General features: G+C 45.4%; 4 non-coding genes across 4 annotated transcripts; 3 read left to right on the forward strand and 1 right to left on the reverse strand.

Annotated features, from left to right (window-relative positions):
• Positions 1 to 6,328: 6,328 nt before the first annotated feature.
• On the reverse strand, positions 6,329 to 6,400 carry trnae-uuc (transfer RNA glutamic acid (anticodon UUC)). Its single transcript has one exon. It is a non-coding gene; the product is annotated as a tRNA-Glu (tRNA).
• Positions 6,401 to 8,833: 2,433 nt separating this feature from the next.
• Positions 8,834 to 8,906, forward strand: trnav-cac (transfer RNA valine (anticodon CAC)). The gene has a single exon. It is a non-coding gene; the product is annotated as a tRNA-Val (tRNA).
• A 1,192-nt stretch (positions 8,907 to 10,098) lies between these two features.
• Positions 10,099 to 10,180, forward strand: trnal-cag (transfer RNA leucine (anticodon CAG)). The gene has a single exon. It is a non-coding gene; the product is annotated as a tRNA-Leu (tRNA).
• A 590-nt stretch (positions 10,181 to 10,770) lies between these two features.
• On the forward strand, positions 10,771 to 10,857 carry trnay-gua (transfer RNA tyrosine (anticodon GUA)). Its single transcript is given in 2 exon segments — positions 10,771 to 10,807; positions 10,822 to 10,857. It is a non-coding gene; the product is annotated as a tRNA-Tyr (tRNA).
• The last annotated feature ends 2,731 nt before the right edge of the window (positions 10,858 to 13,588 follow it).

A 13,588-nucleotide genomic window follows, 5' to 3' on the forward strand; every position in this document is an offset into this window, starting at 1 on the left:
TGGCTGGTGATGTGATTGTCGTCACCATAAACACCATGTCAGCAAACATCTTCTGAACTCTTCGGTAGTCTTGGAAAGTGAGTCACAATGCATGTCTGGAGGTGATCGTTTGCTGTCAGAGCACAGTTCATGTGATGGATCTTCAGGTCATGGTGAAGATAAAACTGGACACTATGGCATGGCTGGTGAGATGAGAGGACTCATGCATGCTGTTGTTGAATCAGGATGTTGTTGTCAGGTTGTTGGCAGAGCAAGGGTGGAGGTGTGCGATCAAGATCATGGTCCACTCCGAGACACTGAGGCACTGTCAACCTCTAGTAGAAGGTCAGGACACAGCATCCTGTGCTGCGTCTCGTGTTATCTTTGCAGAGATCATTGTGGGAGAACCAAAAGGCTAGGATGGTCTCAGGCATTTATGGCCATTCACTCATTGGAAAACTAAACTCAGGAGGTAATAAAGATAATGGGGTGAAGGAGCAAGTATCTGGTCCAGGAACAGGATCCTGGTCCATCTCATACACATAATCCCTATTCCATCTGAAGCCAATCTACAACAGCTCTGGGATGCAAGAATCAGGGCCGACTTTCCTTCACTTTTATTTAGCTCAATAAGGTCCATGTGTATTACTTGAAATTAATATTGTGATTTTGGAAATTGGCCACACCTCGGTCACAAGTTGTCCTGGACGTTGTGTTTTGCACGCGCTAAAAACGCTCAACAAAAAATTTTTGAATATGATTTTTTAAATACGAATTAAAGTGGGTGTTAATAGTGTGACACATCCCTCCTGTTGAGACATGTGTAACACCATGGCTCAAAATATCAGCCCACTTTTACACTTTTTTGGCAAGATTGGTTTCTTATCTGTCGATATATAAACTTTTTTGTCCAGGGTTGCTTTATTCCTAAGCCAGTGGTCAATTTCCTGTTTTGGACTTTGTTGTTGCAACTCTGCCAATATCTCAAAGTCCACTTGTAATTTTTTCAGTCTTAAGATGGTTCAGTTCCTTTAGTGCCGCTTGTTTTGCCATTTTATCAGCGAACACATTTCCTAAGGGTATCAGTATTAGTATTATTTGTATGTGCCGTGCATTTACATACATCAATTTGTTTTGGTAATTGCACTGCTTCTAGTAATGGTGTTAATAATCATGCATGAGTTACTGGTTTTCCTGTTTATGTTATCATACCTCTGTTTTGGCAGTATTGTGCAAAGGTATGTACTGTTGAATATACATATTGGCTATCAGTATAAATCGTCACCCTTTGACCTTTCATTAGTTTGCATGTAAGTGCTACTAATTCTGCTGCTTGTGCAGAATAAGAGGATGGTAACGGCTCTGCTTTCAACACCATATCTTGTGTAACAACTGCATAGCCTGTTATTGTTTGTCCAAAATTATTTTTCTTTGAGGAACCATCTACAAAAATCTCCTCTTTTTGTTAGTGCCTGATCTAATAAGTCTGGTCTACACTTTGCAGTTTGAGATGTTAGTTCATCACAATCATTGTGTTTCGCTTTCCTAAGGGAGTGGTAGAAGGGTAGCTGGGTTGAGCGTAGTGCATCGCTCAAGTGTTAAGTGTGGTTGGGACAAAAGTGTCGCCATACAAGACAGATGTCTAGCAGGAGACAAAAATGTCATGTTAGTCTGTAATAGCAGGGTGGAAACCACATGAGGTACTTTCAGTACTAGTGGATGGAACAATACAATGGTTGCACTTGTTTCCACGGCCTTAGATGCTGCTATTACAGCCCGCACACAATGTATGATGGCGCATGCTACTGCATCTAGCTTAGAAGAGTAGTATGCTATTGGTCGTTTCTTTGCACCATACTCTTGTAGTAAGACTGAGTACATGACCTCAGTCTCACTTCACACCTTTATAATCTACTGTTTGTTTAAATGTTTTGCTGTAATCAGGTAGTGCTAGAATCGTACTTCCTACCAGTACTCTTTTAATTTCACAAAATGCTTTTTCTGATCCTCATTCCACTGTAAGAGTGACGTCATTTGTATACATTAAGTTTGTTAATGGTGACACTATTTGTGCATGATTCGGAATCCAACATCTACATCTAATTAGTGAATCCTAAGAAGGACATCATTTGCTTTTTTGTTTGTGGTTTAGGTGCATTTAAAATTGCTTGTTTCCTCTCCGCTAGAATAGTTCATCCTTGCCCTGTCAACTGATGGCCTAAATACTTCTCTCATTGCCTACAAAATTGTAGCTTGTCTTTACTCACTTTATGGCCTTTTTTCGCTAAATGGTGCAAAAGGCTATTGTGTCTTCTTCACATGACTTCCTATCTGGTGACGCTAGTAGGATGTCATCTACATATAGTAATATCTGGCTTTCATTTGGGGGTTAAACATAGACATAATGGCTATCATTGTTTGTGAATAAATTATCGGGCTTTCACAATATCCTTGCGGTAGGCGTGTGTATGTATATTTTTTCCGCAAACGTAAATGCAAACCAGAACTGACTTTCTTTCTCTATTGGAATGGAGAAGAATGTATTACTGATGTCTACTATGGTGAACTATGTGACATTTGTTCGTAAAGAATTTAACAGTGTTTGGGTCAGGCACACAAGGTGCTCTGGCCACCACAGCTTGATTTACAACTTGTCCTGTATCATTCTCCATCCCACAGAGAGTGGCACTTTTTCCCACTGGAAAAATAAGGATGTTCCATTTTGAGTTGTTACATTCTACTAAGGCTTTAGCTATTAACAAATCTGCTATCACTGGTTTTATTCCTTCATATGCATCTGGTTTTATTGGGTATTGCCTAACACATGGTCTGTAATCATTTTTAGCTTTAATTTGTACAGGTTGGGCACTTTTAATTAGTCCTACATCTGATGGACCTAGAGACCACAACGTTATTGGTAGGGAGTTGACCACTATTTTCAAATTTTCCTCCTGCAGTCCTGAGCCATGTATTGCCTGCAGATCTGAAATGTAGAAATTCATATCTGCAAGTTGTTCTACATGCTCCCGAGTCACAAAGGAATCTGATTGTCTTACCATTCACTTCCAATGTGACTTCCGGTCGGGGATGTTCAAAGGCAAATACCTCTTGTAAATTCTAATTGTACTACTTATTCATCATTTGGTTCTAGTTGTATTTGTTAAGACAAGCCTAGTCATGCTGAATATGGCTTTTGGTCTTGCCTTCTAAACTGGCCTTTGTCACAATCACGGGAGAAGTGACCTTCTTCACCGCAATTCCAACATCCAGTAGTGTTGGGATAGCTTCGTACATTCTGTCTACCTGTTCCTCTACCTCTTCCTCTACATTTTCCTCTGAATCGTCCTTGACTTTGAAAGAGGATTTCTCCGTTATCTATAACAAAGGTGTCTATTTTTTGCATCTTATTTTTGTTACTTAACACCTGCATTTTGCATGCTGCATGCTGCACGTGTGTGATATAGTATGCCATAGTTGCTGTGGGCATTCCAATGAAATGTTTATCGACCCACCCTTTTATGCCAGGATTTGAATTAGCATGTATTGCGTTCTTTAACTGTTGTTGGTATGGGCCTGTGGGTTCATCATCTTCAGCAAGGCCGCTATTTTGTTTGAATACCGTAATCATACGCACTCTATACTCATCAAATGATTCGTCATGCTTTTGTTTGCATTGTCCTATTGTTGTGTAATTAGCTCTTTTCCTGAACTTTGCTAGGACTCTCTCTTCCAACTGATTGATTCTTTGCTCCAATGTGGGGTCATCATGGGCCACAGGTTGGCCATTGCCATATGTGGGGCTCCAATTTCCTTTACACAGACACCACTCTGGCCCTAAGACTGTCATCCACACTTGTTGTACTTCTATTCCGTTCAGGTGGTATGATATTCTCAAGTTGTCTGTAATAAATCTTACGGCGTCCTCTTTTACAGGTGTGACACCATCTAAGGCCTTCTTTACATCATCCTGTGTCCATGTACGATACACTAGGATTGTGGGACGTTCATCATTGGCTACATTAGGGTTCGGTACTTCTATCATTGGAAACGCATCGTTTTCCGGTATAACACTAGGTGGCGATTTAGGAGAAAATACTTCTCCCATCTGTTTCGACCACTCAACAGAAAGAGGTTTAGCTCTTGTCTGGGGTGGGTTTGATGCTGATGGTCTGGCACCATGGTCCTCATAATGTGGAGGTTCAGGTAACTGTGGATACCCTCGTGGTTGTCCACCTACTGTACCTTCATTTTGACTGCTGTTGCTCGCTCTTGTGGTTGGCATAACTGTACTTTCGTTATCTTCCTTGTGTGTATAAAACGTGTCTGTGTCTTTCTTCTCAGTTACTTTTACTGTGTTTTGTAACTCTTCCTTTTTACAACGTTCGCTTTCTGCTCTTTCTCTCGCCGTCCTTTCTTTCTTCATTTTAGCCTGGCCTTTCTGTCTTTTTTCTGCCAGCTCCTTCCAATATGACAGGTCATCATACCCTTCCTTTTGCATTTTATTGGTTTGATTCTTGTTCTTTTTCGCAATATCCTGTTGCAATTTAATTAATTTAGGGATTGATAATTGTCCGTCAAAACCATACTCGTTAATCCATATTTCTAAATGTTTTATTTTGGTTGGTTGGTGCTGAAACACATAACACCAATCCTTGCACTTTAGTTCCTCCCTTTTGACTTGTGGTTTCCCACTTTTATTTCCCATCTTGGGAATAATTTGGTCCCTGTTGTGATGAGCTTCCTAGGGAAAACTAACAACAGGGTTGTTTGTCAGTGAGAGAGTAATGAACTTTTCTTTGAGGTAATTCTCAAGTTTCTACCCCAGTGAGGGCGGAGAATTCTTGCCTCTGCTTCCTCAAAGACTCTTTTTCTCACCCTTTAATATGAAGACCTGTCTAGTGACAAAATCTCCCATTCACACACTCATTCGTACTTTGAAAACTTTTTCACATTCAAACCCCGAAAAGGCCTTTCACCGCGGTGGCACTCCCTTTCTAGCCTAACAAGACCGCCAACTCCGTCTTTGTACCAAAAACTGCCAACTCTGTCTTATTGTGAAAGACCGCCAACTCCGTAACACTGTGGGTCCATCTTATTACACAAGACTGCCAGCTTGTCTTCCCACAGAAGACTGTCGAGTCCGTCTCTTTGCTTGCAACTAGTATACACAAGGCTTTTAGCACCGGGTGACAACCTTATTGACTCGCGGGCCGCACTCTCGGGGTCAAAAAACCTTCGGGCTGCATGTGGACCCCAGGTCTCAGTTTGCCCACCCCTGCTTTAACACAAAGGGATGACACCCTTTCACTCACAACACACTCGCTGTTGGTGCATCCAGGCACCTCCAGGACCTGGGGGTCACTGGGGGGTCTCTGATCAGGTTCACAAGAACATTCCTTCTTCAGCACATTCAAACACTCTCTCTATTATCTAAGCAAATGGATATAAGGGTGATAACAAACAAAATAATACCTGTATCTACATTTTATTCTAACACTTAGACTATTCTTAAACCAAAGGAGTGCATCAGGGGACACCTGGATTTGAACCGGAGACCTCTTGATCTGCAGTTACGTAAATGCTTTACCACTGAGCTATACCACCTCAAATACAGGAAACATGGTTACACGATGGGAACTAAGTTCTGCATATGCACTAAACCAGCACACATCCTCATGGTGAATGGGAGAATTGAACCAACAAAGGTTGACTTCTTGATGGGTCATCAAGGTCCAAAAGGTGTACTTAAACAAGTTATTCCTTGTGCGCTAGTTTCAGCCCCACATTGGGCGGTTCAGCACTTTTGGTGATACATCGTCAAGATTTCTTTCCTGTGGAAAATTGTGCAACAACCAGTGCCCAATGAGCAAAAGGAGCCTTAATCTGGTGCTTTAGACCACTCATCCGCACAACCTAAAACAGTGCCCTGATCAGGAAAAAACTGTGACCTTGTGAGGTTCGCTGACAATGGAGGACACTGAAAAGGAGCCGCACAAAGCAGGGTACCTACACTGTTTACGTGTCCGTTGACCAGGTTGCAGATGGATTGTCTTTGTCCTTTTGAAAATCCACATTTTAACGCCCCATTATTGAGAGACGTAACGACCATCAGGAGGAGTGAGGTTTATTGTGAGGACCTTTAGAACTTCAGTCCAACGCTCTCCCAAGTGGGCTATTTTAGCTGTGATGGTGGGTTCTGCTTTTTCAGTCTGGGCCTAAAGTGGGGGAAGGGTGAAGCTGTATCTGTGCATTGTACTGCCGTCTTCGCCGACATGGCCTCGGTACTGTGGACGACGAGTTCGCCTACAGGGGGGAGGTTGACCATCTGGCGACTCCATCCAAATGTCAATTCCCTGACCGGGAATCGAACCCGAGCCGCAGCGGTGAAAGCGCCGAATCCTAGCCACTAGACCACCAGGGACTGCTTTAGGTCTGCACTCAGAAAGGCAGAGACTGTGTCGCTTTGACGTAGTCCAGCAAAGGAACCAAAATAGTTATAAGACTGGACCGTCTCTGCCAACGCTGCAACAGCAGGGGAATGAGCTCAAATGGTAGAGCGCTCGCTTCGCATGTGAGAGGAAGCGGGATCAATGCCCGCATTCTCCAAAATCTCTTTTGTTTTTTGTGATTAAATGTTCCCAAGTACCAAACACTAACCCGGGCCCCAATCACGATATCTAGGCCAAATACAGCCATAGGTATCACCTTGTCTTGTTGTGGGATCAATGCCCGCAGTCTTCTAGGAGTTCTTTGCCTTTTGTAAAAGAGATGTTAGGATCAGAAATGAGTCCAGGATCGATCCACGTGGTAGACCCGGGTCCGATTCCCGGCCAACGCAACAGGGCTGTTTTCATACCTTTCATCGTGAAAAGAAGTGCCAAGACCGTTTTCAGGACCAACTGATGACCTCTGAATTCGATCAGAAACGTCACACCTCTCCACCTGAGACTCCACACCTGAGACTCTCCACCACAAGACTTGACTATCTAATCCAACTTCAGTCAATAGTGGCATTCTCAGCCACAACCGCAATGAGACGCCGTAAAGAGTAAAGTTGTTGTACTGGTGTGCAAAGCCTCCATTGTTACGCCAGAAGGTGCCAGTCACATGAAAAAACACAGGGTTCCATGGTGTAATGGTTAGCACTCTGGACTCTGAATCCAGTTTAGGGTGATACCTATGGCTGTATTTGGCCTAGATATCAGGATTGGGGCCCGGATTAGTATTCGCTACTTGGGAACATTTCATCAAAAAACAAAGAAGTTTATGGAGAATGCGGGCATTGATCCCGCTACCTCTACATGCTAAGCGAGCGCTCTACCATTTGAGCTAATTCCCCTGCTGATGGAGTGTTGGCAGAGAAGGTCAAAAGCGACACAGTCTCTGCCTTTCAGCGTGCAGCCATGATGCAGTCCCTGGTTGTCTACTGGCTGGGACTTGGTGCTCTCACCACCGCGGCCGTTGTTCGATTCCCGGTCAGGGAACTGACATTTGGTTAGGTTTTGACTGGAGATAGGATTTGTCTTGGTCCTCGGTCGAACGGTTCGGGTCATATTTAAGCGCTGTCTGTGAACTGCTGTCACTGCACATAAAAACAATTCCAAGTCCGCCAATTGAATCCTGGTCTACCTGGTCAACGGACACGTAAAAAGTGCAGGTACCCTCCTTTGTGCGGCTCCATTTCAGTGTCCTCCGTTGTCAGCGAACCTCACAAGGTCACAGTTTTTTCCTGATCAGGGCACCGTTTTGGGTTGTGTGGATGAGTGGTCTAAAGCACCAGATTAAGGCTCCTTTCGCTCAGGAGCCACTGGTTGAAATCCCACAGCTGTCATTTTCCTGGTCAGGTCCATTATCCACGACTGGAATGTTTTGGTAGCAAAGGACTGTCAGATTGTACAACACAGCTGAGCACTTGGAGAAGAAGATGAATAAGAGGTCTTGTTCTCCCGGACTGGTTGTTGCAACCGCAGCCCTGCTCAAGGTTCAACGTGACATACAAAACAGGAACTCCCCGTCTGGGAATCGAACCGCGTAATCTTCCATGCGACAGGCGGAGATACTGGCCACTATACTAACAAGGACTGCTACTGAGTCGATGTAGTGTCGCTTGGCCAAAGCGGAATTCAGAACAGGCTTGTGGCCCATGACTGTTTTTATGGTAGCTGGAGACTTCAATCAGTGAAATCCTTCCCATTTTCTGTAGCTCGTATCCTCATCAACGGACTGTATTCCCCACCCGTTACCTGCATGGGGACATTCCAACCCAAGATGAGAACACACTGGACCAGCTACACAGCAACATACGTGGCACAGACACAGCTTCACCCTGCCCCCACTTTTACCCACGACTGAAAAAGCTGAACACCACCTTAGAAGCTGAAATACTCACTTAGGAGAACGTTAGACGGAAGTTCTAAAGGTCCCTGGTTCAAGCCCGGTTTTCAGAACAATCCCTGTTTATGTTGTGACTTGGCAAATAGTTTGAAAAGGCTTATTGGCTGGCTGAAAGGACCTTAACTTCATTCTTCAAAAAGCCATCCAGCCATCCAGACAAGATTAGAGGAGGTTACAAGCCTATTTACAAACCATTGACTCCAAGGGCACAAGTTGAGTCCACCGAGATATCAAAGTGACCCAGAGGGTGGCTAAGGTGTTTCTTTCAAGCCGCAATTATGATGTCTTGTTTTGTTGAAGAAAAGCCCATTATTTCTGGAACAATTTTCCCTACAAAGGAGAAATCTTTGTCCATTTGGACAATTGTCAATCTGCCCCCACTTTGGACACATTGTCGTGTTTCATTGTTTGGCAACTGCTTTGTGACTTCACCAGTCCCCTTAAAAGGCCCTTCCTTCAGGTTTCCATAGTGTAGTGGTTATCACGTTTGCCTCACACGCAAAAGGTCCCCAGTTCGAAACTGGGTGGAAACATGGCCTTTCAAGACATCCTTTTACAAAAAAAATCAAGATGACAAATAGGAACAAGGATATGTTCTTGATGTCTGAAGGTGTGTACACGAGCATCCATCCCCAGTTTGGACACACAATTTATATTTCCCGGATGACTGATGGGCTGGGAACACATAACAGGTCGGAGTTGGAGGACCTGATGGACCGCGAGGGTTCATAACATAAAAGAAATTCAGAAAAATAAGAAGGCCCACAACCCCTAAGACATTTAAAAACCATTAAGAGAACCTTCAAATGGATCCTGAAACATACAGGGAGCCAATGCAATGATTTTAAAGTTGTAAAAGTTGTAGACTTCTTTTAGGAAGACCAGAAAGCAGGGCATTGCAATAGTCAATACGACTGGATACAACACGCAAAAGGTCCCCAGTTCGAAAACTGGGTGGAAACAAGGCCTTTGAAGTCCTTCATTCATTCATTCATTTTCTACCGCTTTTCCTCACGAGGGTCGCGGGGGTGCTGGAGCCTATCCCAGCAGTCTTCGGGCAAGAGGCGGGGTACTGCCCTGGACTGGTCGCCAGGCAATCACAGGGCACATATAGACAAACAACCATTCACACTCACATTCATACCTATGGACAATTTGGAGTCACCTAGCATGGTTTTGGAATGTGGGAGGAAACCGGAGTACCCGGAGAAAACCCACACATGCACGGGGAGAACATGCAAACTCCACACAGAGATGGCCGAGGGTGGGAATTGAACTCTGGTCTCCTAGCTGTGAGGTCTGCGCGCTAACCATTAGACCTCCGTGCCGCCCCTTTGAAGTCCTTCTTTTACAAAAAAAATCAAGGTGACAAATAGGAACAAGGACATGTGCTTTATCTTTGAAGGGACTTGAACACGAAGTGAGCCCCCAGGCCTTTGGTCAAAAGACTTGTTTTTATGTATTTGGAATGAAATGTTTTCTGCATGTTGAACACTTTTCAACAGGAAAGATATCTTTCAGATGTATCAATAAAACTGCTGAATCGCCAAACATGGGGCTCGAACCCACGACCATGAGATTAAGAGTCTCATGCTCCACCGACTGAGCTAATCGGGCCTTTTGCTGCTCTAGATATTAGTTTTTATTGATGTGGCCATCGTGATGTTTGATCAATTCCACAGCTGACCTAGTTTCTCATGGAACAGAAGGAGCCAGACGTGAAGGGTCAGGATGGCCGAGCGGTCGAAGGCGCTGCATTCAGGGTGCAGTCTCTAATGAGGCGTGGGTTCAAATCCCACTTCTGACAGTGCGGGGACACAAGGCTTTCTAGTTCCATTTAAAAGCCTGGCTCCTCATGTATTTTCCATAAAGTACCAAGGTGTTGTCCTGTTGTCCTTGTATTCTGAGGGCAAAATGAGGCGTTTGCAAGTGGACCTCAGACCTTGTCACCTGAACAGGGACTTGAATCCCGGACACTCAGATCAAAAGTTTCATGTTCGGGACCAAATGGTCCTTTGAGCCGAATATCTTCCCAGTGACCTGCAAGATCCAGAAGGAGGCAGGGATGTTCTGTGCCTCCATTGTCGAGGTGGCTGTGGCCCTAAGGTGGATGCCATTGGTGAGGGATGCCGTCAAGCTGAAGGGGTTCTATTGGGCCTTTTTGGCTCATGGGCCTTCAGCTGACAGAAACCGACAGGCCAAGCGGTCCGCGGCTTTGGCATTCGCTGAGGCAATAACTCTGACATGGGAGGAGTTTGGAGAAGCCATGGAGAAGGACTTCCGGACGGCTTCGAAGAGATTCTGGACCACCATCCAGCATCTCAGGAAAGGAAAGCAGTCCACAGTGAAGACGCCGTCAAACGCTTGGCTGTACTCATTTGCCCCAAAACAACAAGACCTTCGATAGCTCAGTTGGAAGAGCGGAGGACTGTAGAGGTTCAAGCTGGCATCCTTAGGTCGCTGGTTCAAGTCCGGCTCGAAGGACAAGCTGATTCTTATGTTATGTCTGCCAGGAAAGAATGGCAATACCGTCTTGTCTGAAGGACTTCCGCTTCCCTGTCAATGGAGTTGGACTTAAGTCATTGTCACGCAGTCTGAAATTGGCAAACGGAGTAATTCTGATTGAGTGATCATTTGAGTGTCTATTTGAATACGTTTCATCTCAACTCCTGTTGGAAAAGGACAGCCATTTCCGTGAGAGCACAAGACCCCTGGATTGTATCCCAAAATACTAAGCGCTCATCAAAGAGTAAAGTTGTTGTCCTGTTTTGCAAAGCCTCCATTGTTACGCCAGTAGGTGCCAGTCACATCCAAAACAAAGGGTTCCATGCTGTAATGGTTAGCACTCTGGACTCTGAATCCAGTGATCCAAGTTCAAGTCTTGGTGGAACCTACTTGCCCTGCAGCAATTGAGTGTTTGGACTGAGTCTTCCTGTAAGAGTATGATGACTTATTGACTTACTCTACAAATCAGTGGTAACCGTGGATCAGGATGAGGTCCCCAAACGACGCCAATGTCTGTGACAGCTGATGTTAAGGATCAGCTGATCAGAAGATACTTGGTTTGTGTGCGGGGCCACAAGCCTTTCCAGTTACAGTTAAAAGCCAGGCTCCTCATGTATTTTCCATAAAGCACCAAGGTGTTTTCCTGTTGTCCTTGTATTTTGAGGGCAAAATGAGGCATTTGCAAGTGGACCTCAGACCTTGTCACCTGAACAGCGACTTGAATCCCGGACACTCAGATCAAAAGTTTCATGTTCGGTACCAAATGGTCCTTTGAGCCGAATATCTTCCCAGTGACCTGCAAGATCCAGAAGGAGGCAGGGATGTTCTGTGCCTCCATTGTCGAGGCGGCTGTGGCCTTAAGGTGGATCCCATTGGTGGCGCGCTACTATGTGCTATCTGGTCCTTGTACAACAAGACCTTCGATAGCTCATTTGGAAAAGCGGAGAACTGTAGAGGTTCAAGCTGGCATCCTTAGGTCGCTGGTTCAAGTCCGGCTCGAAAGACAAGCTGTTTCTTATGTTATGTCTGCCAGGAAAGAATACGCCAGAAGGTGCCAGTCACATCCAAAACAAAGGGTTCCATGGTGTAATGGTTAGCACTCTGGACTCTGAATCCAGTTTAGGGTGATACCTATGGCTGTATTTGGCCGAGACATAGGGATTGGGGCCCGGATTAGTATTCGCTACTTGGGAACATTTCATCAGTAAAACAAAGGAGTTTATGGAGAATGTGGGCATTGATACCGCTACCGCTCACATGCTAAGCGAGCGCTCTACCATTTGAGCTAATTCCCCTGCTGATGCAGCGTTGGCAGAGAAGGTCCAGTCTCATAACTATTTTGGTTGCTTTGCTCAACATTAGGTGAGCAGTGACTCTCTGTGATAACAGAGTTTGTGCACCAAGCATTGCTTATATAAATGCACAAACCTCCATCTTTGGTTTTACCAAAGTCCGCAGTCCTGTCTGCCCTAAGGATGGAGCGTCCTGCTAACTCGATAGCATTGTTCGGGATACTGCTGTTAAGCCAAGTCTCTGTGAAAATCATGACGTTTGAGTACATAATCCGTTTGTTTTTGGTGATACAGAGTCGTAGTTCGTCCATTTTGTTGATCAGAGATCGGACATTAGCAAGGAAAATGCTGGGTAAAGGCAGCCTCCGGTGTCCTGGAGATCTCCGGGATGAGTCGGAGATCGGCGATAAAACGGTCCGAGTTGGAGGACTTTATGTCTAGGAGCTCCTGTCTGCTATAGGATGTTAAAGCAGCACTGTACTGGATGAAAAAAAACAGCGAGGAGCAGATAAAACACAGCGGATTTGCAAAATCTGGAGAGACGCTGAGCCTCGCGTTGTTGACGCGCCACCATCTTGGTCTTCATTAGTCTACATGTACTTTGCGGATCTGGAAAAGGCATTCGACCGTGTCCCTCGTGGCGTACTTTGGGGGGATTGGTGGCGCGCTACTACGTGCTATCTGGTCCTTGTACAAACGGGGCAGGAGTCTGGTTGGCATTGTCAGTAGTAAGTCGAGCCTGTTTCCGGTAAACGTTGGCCTCCGCCAAGGCTGCCCTTTGTCGCCGATTCTGTTCACAATTTTCATGGACAGAATTTCTAGGCGCAGCCAAGGTGTTGAGGGAATCTGTTTCAGGGGCCTTAGAATCTCATCTCTGCTATTTGCAGATGATGTGGTTCTTATGGCCTCTACGGGCTGTCACCTTCAGCGCTTACTGGGACGGTTTGCATCTGAGTGTGAAGCGTCTGGGATGAGACTCAGTACCTCCAAATCAGAGGCCATGGTTCTCAGTCGTTAAAGGGTGGAGTGCTCCCTCCGGGTTGGGAATGAGGTCCTACCCCAGGTGGAGGAGTTTAGGTATCTCGGGGTCTTGTTCACGAGTGAGGGAAAGTCGGAGCGTGAGGTCGACAGACGGATCGGCGAAGCCTCTACAGTAATGCGGTCGCTGTAACGGACCGTCGTGGTTAAAAAAGCTCTCAATTTACCGGTCGATATATGTTCCCACCCTCACCTATGGTCATGAGCTTTGGGTCATGACAGAAGGAATGACATCTCGGATACAGGCGGCTGAAATGAGTTTCCTCCGTAGGGTAGCTGGACTCACCCCAAGAGATAGGGTGAGGAGCTCAGTCATCCGGGAGGGCTCAGAGTAGAGCCGCTTCTCCTTCACATCGAGAGGAGTCAGTTGAGGTGGCTCA

The sequence above is a fragment of the Doryrhamphus excisus genome, linkage group LG6, assembly GCF_037039965.1.
Source record: "Doryrhamphus excisus strain RoL-2023G ecotype Guam linkage group LG6, RoL_Dexc_Guam_v1.1, whole genome shotgun sequence".
In the NCBI taxonomy this organism is placed as follows: domain Eukaryota; kingdom Metazoa; phylum Chordata; class Actinopteri; order Syngnathiformes; family Syngnathidae; genus Doryrhamphus; species Doryrhamphus excisus.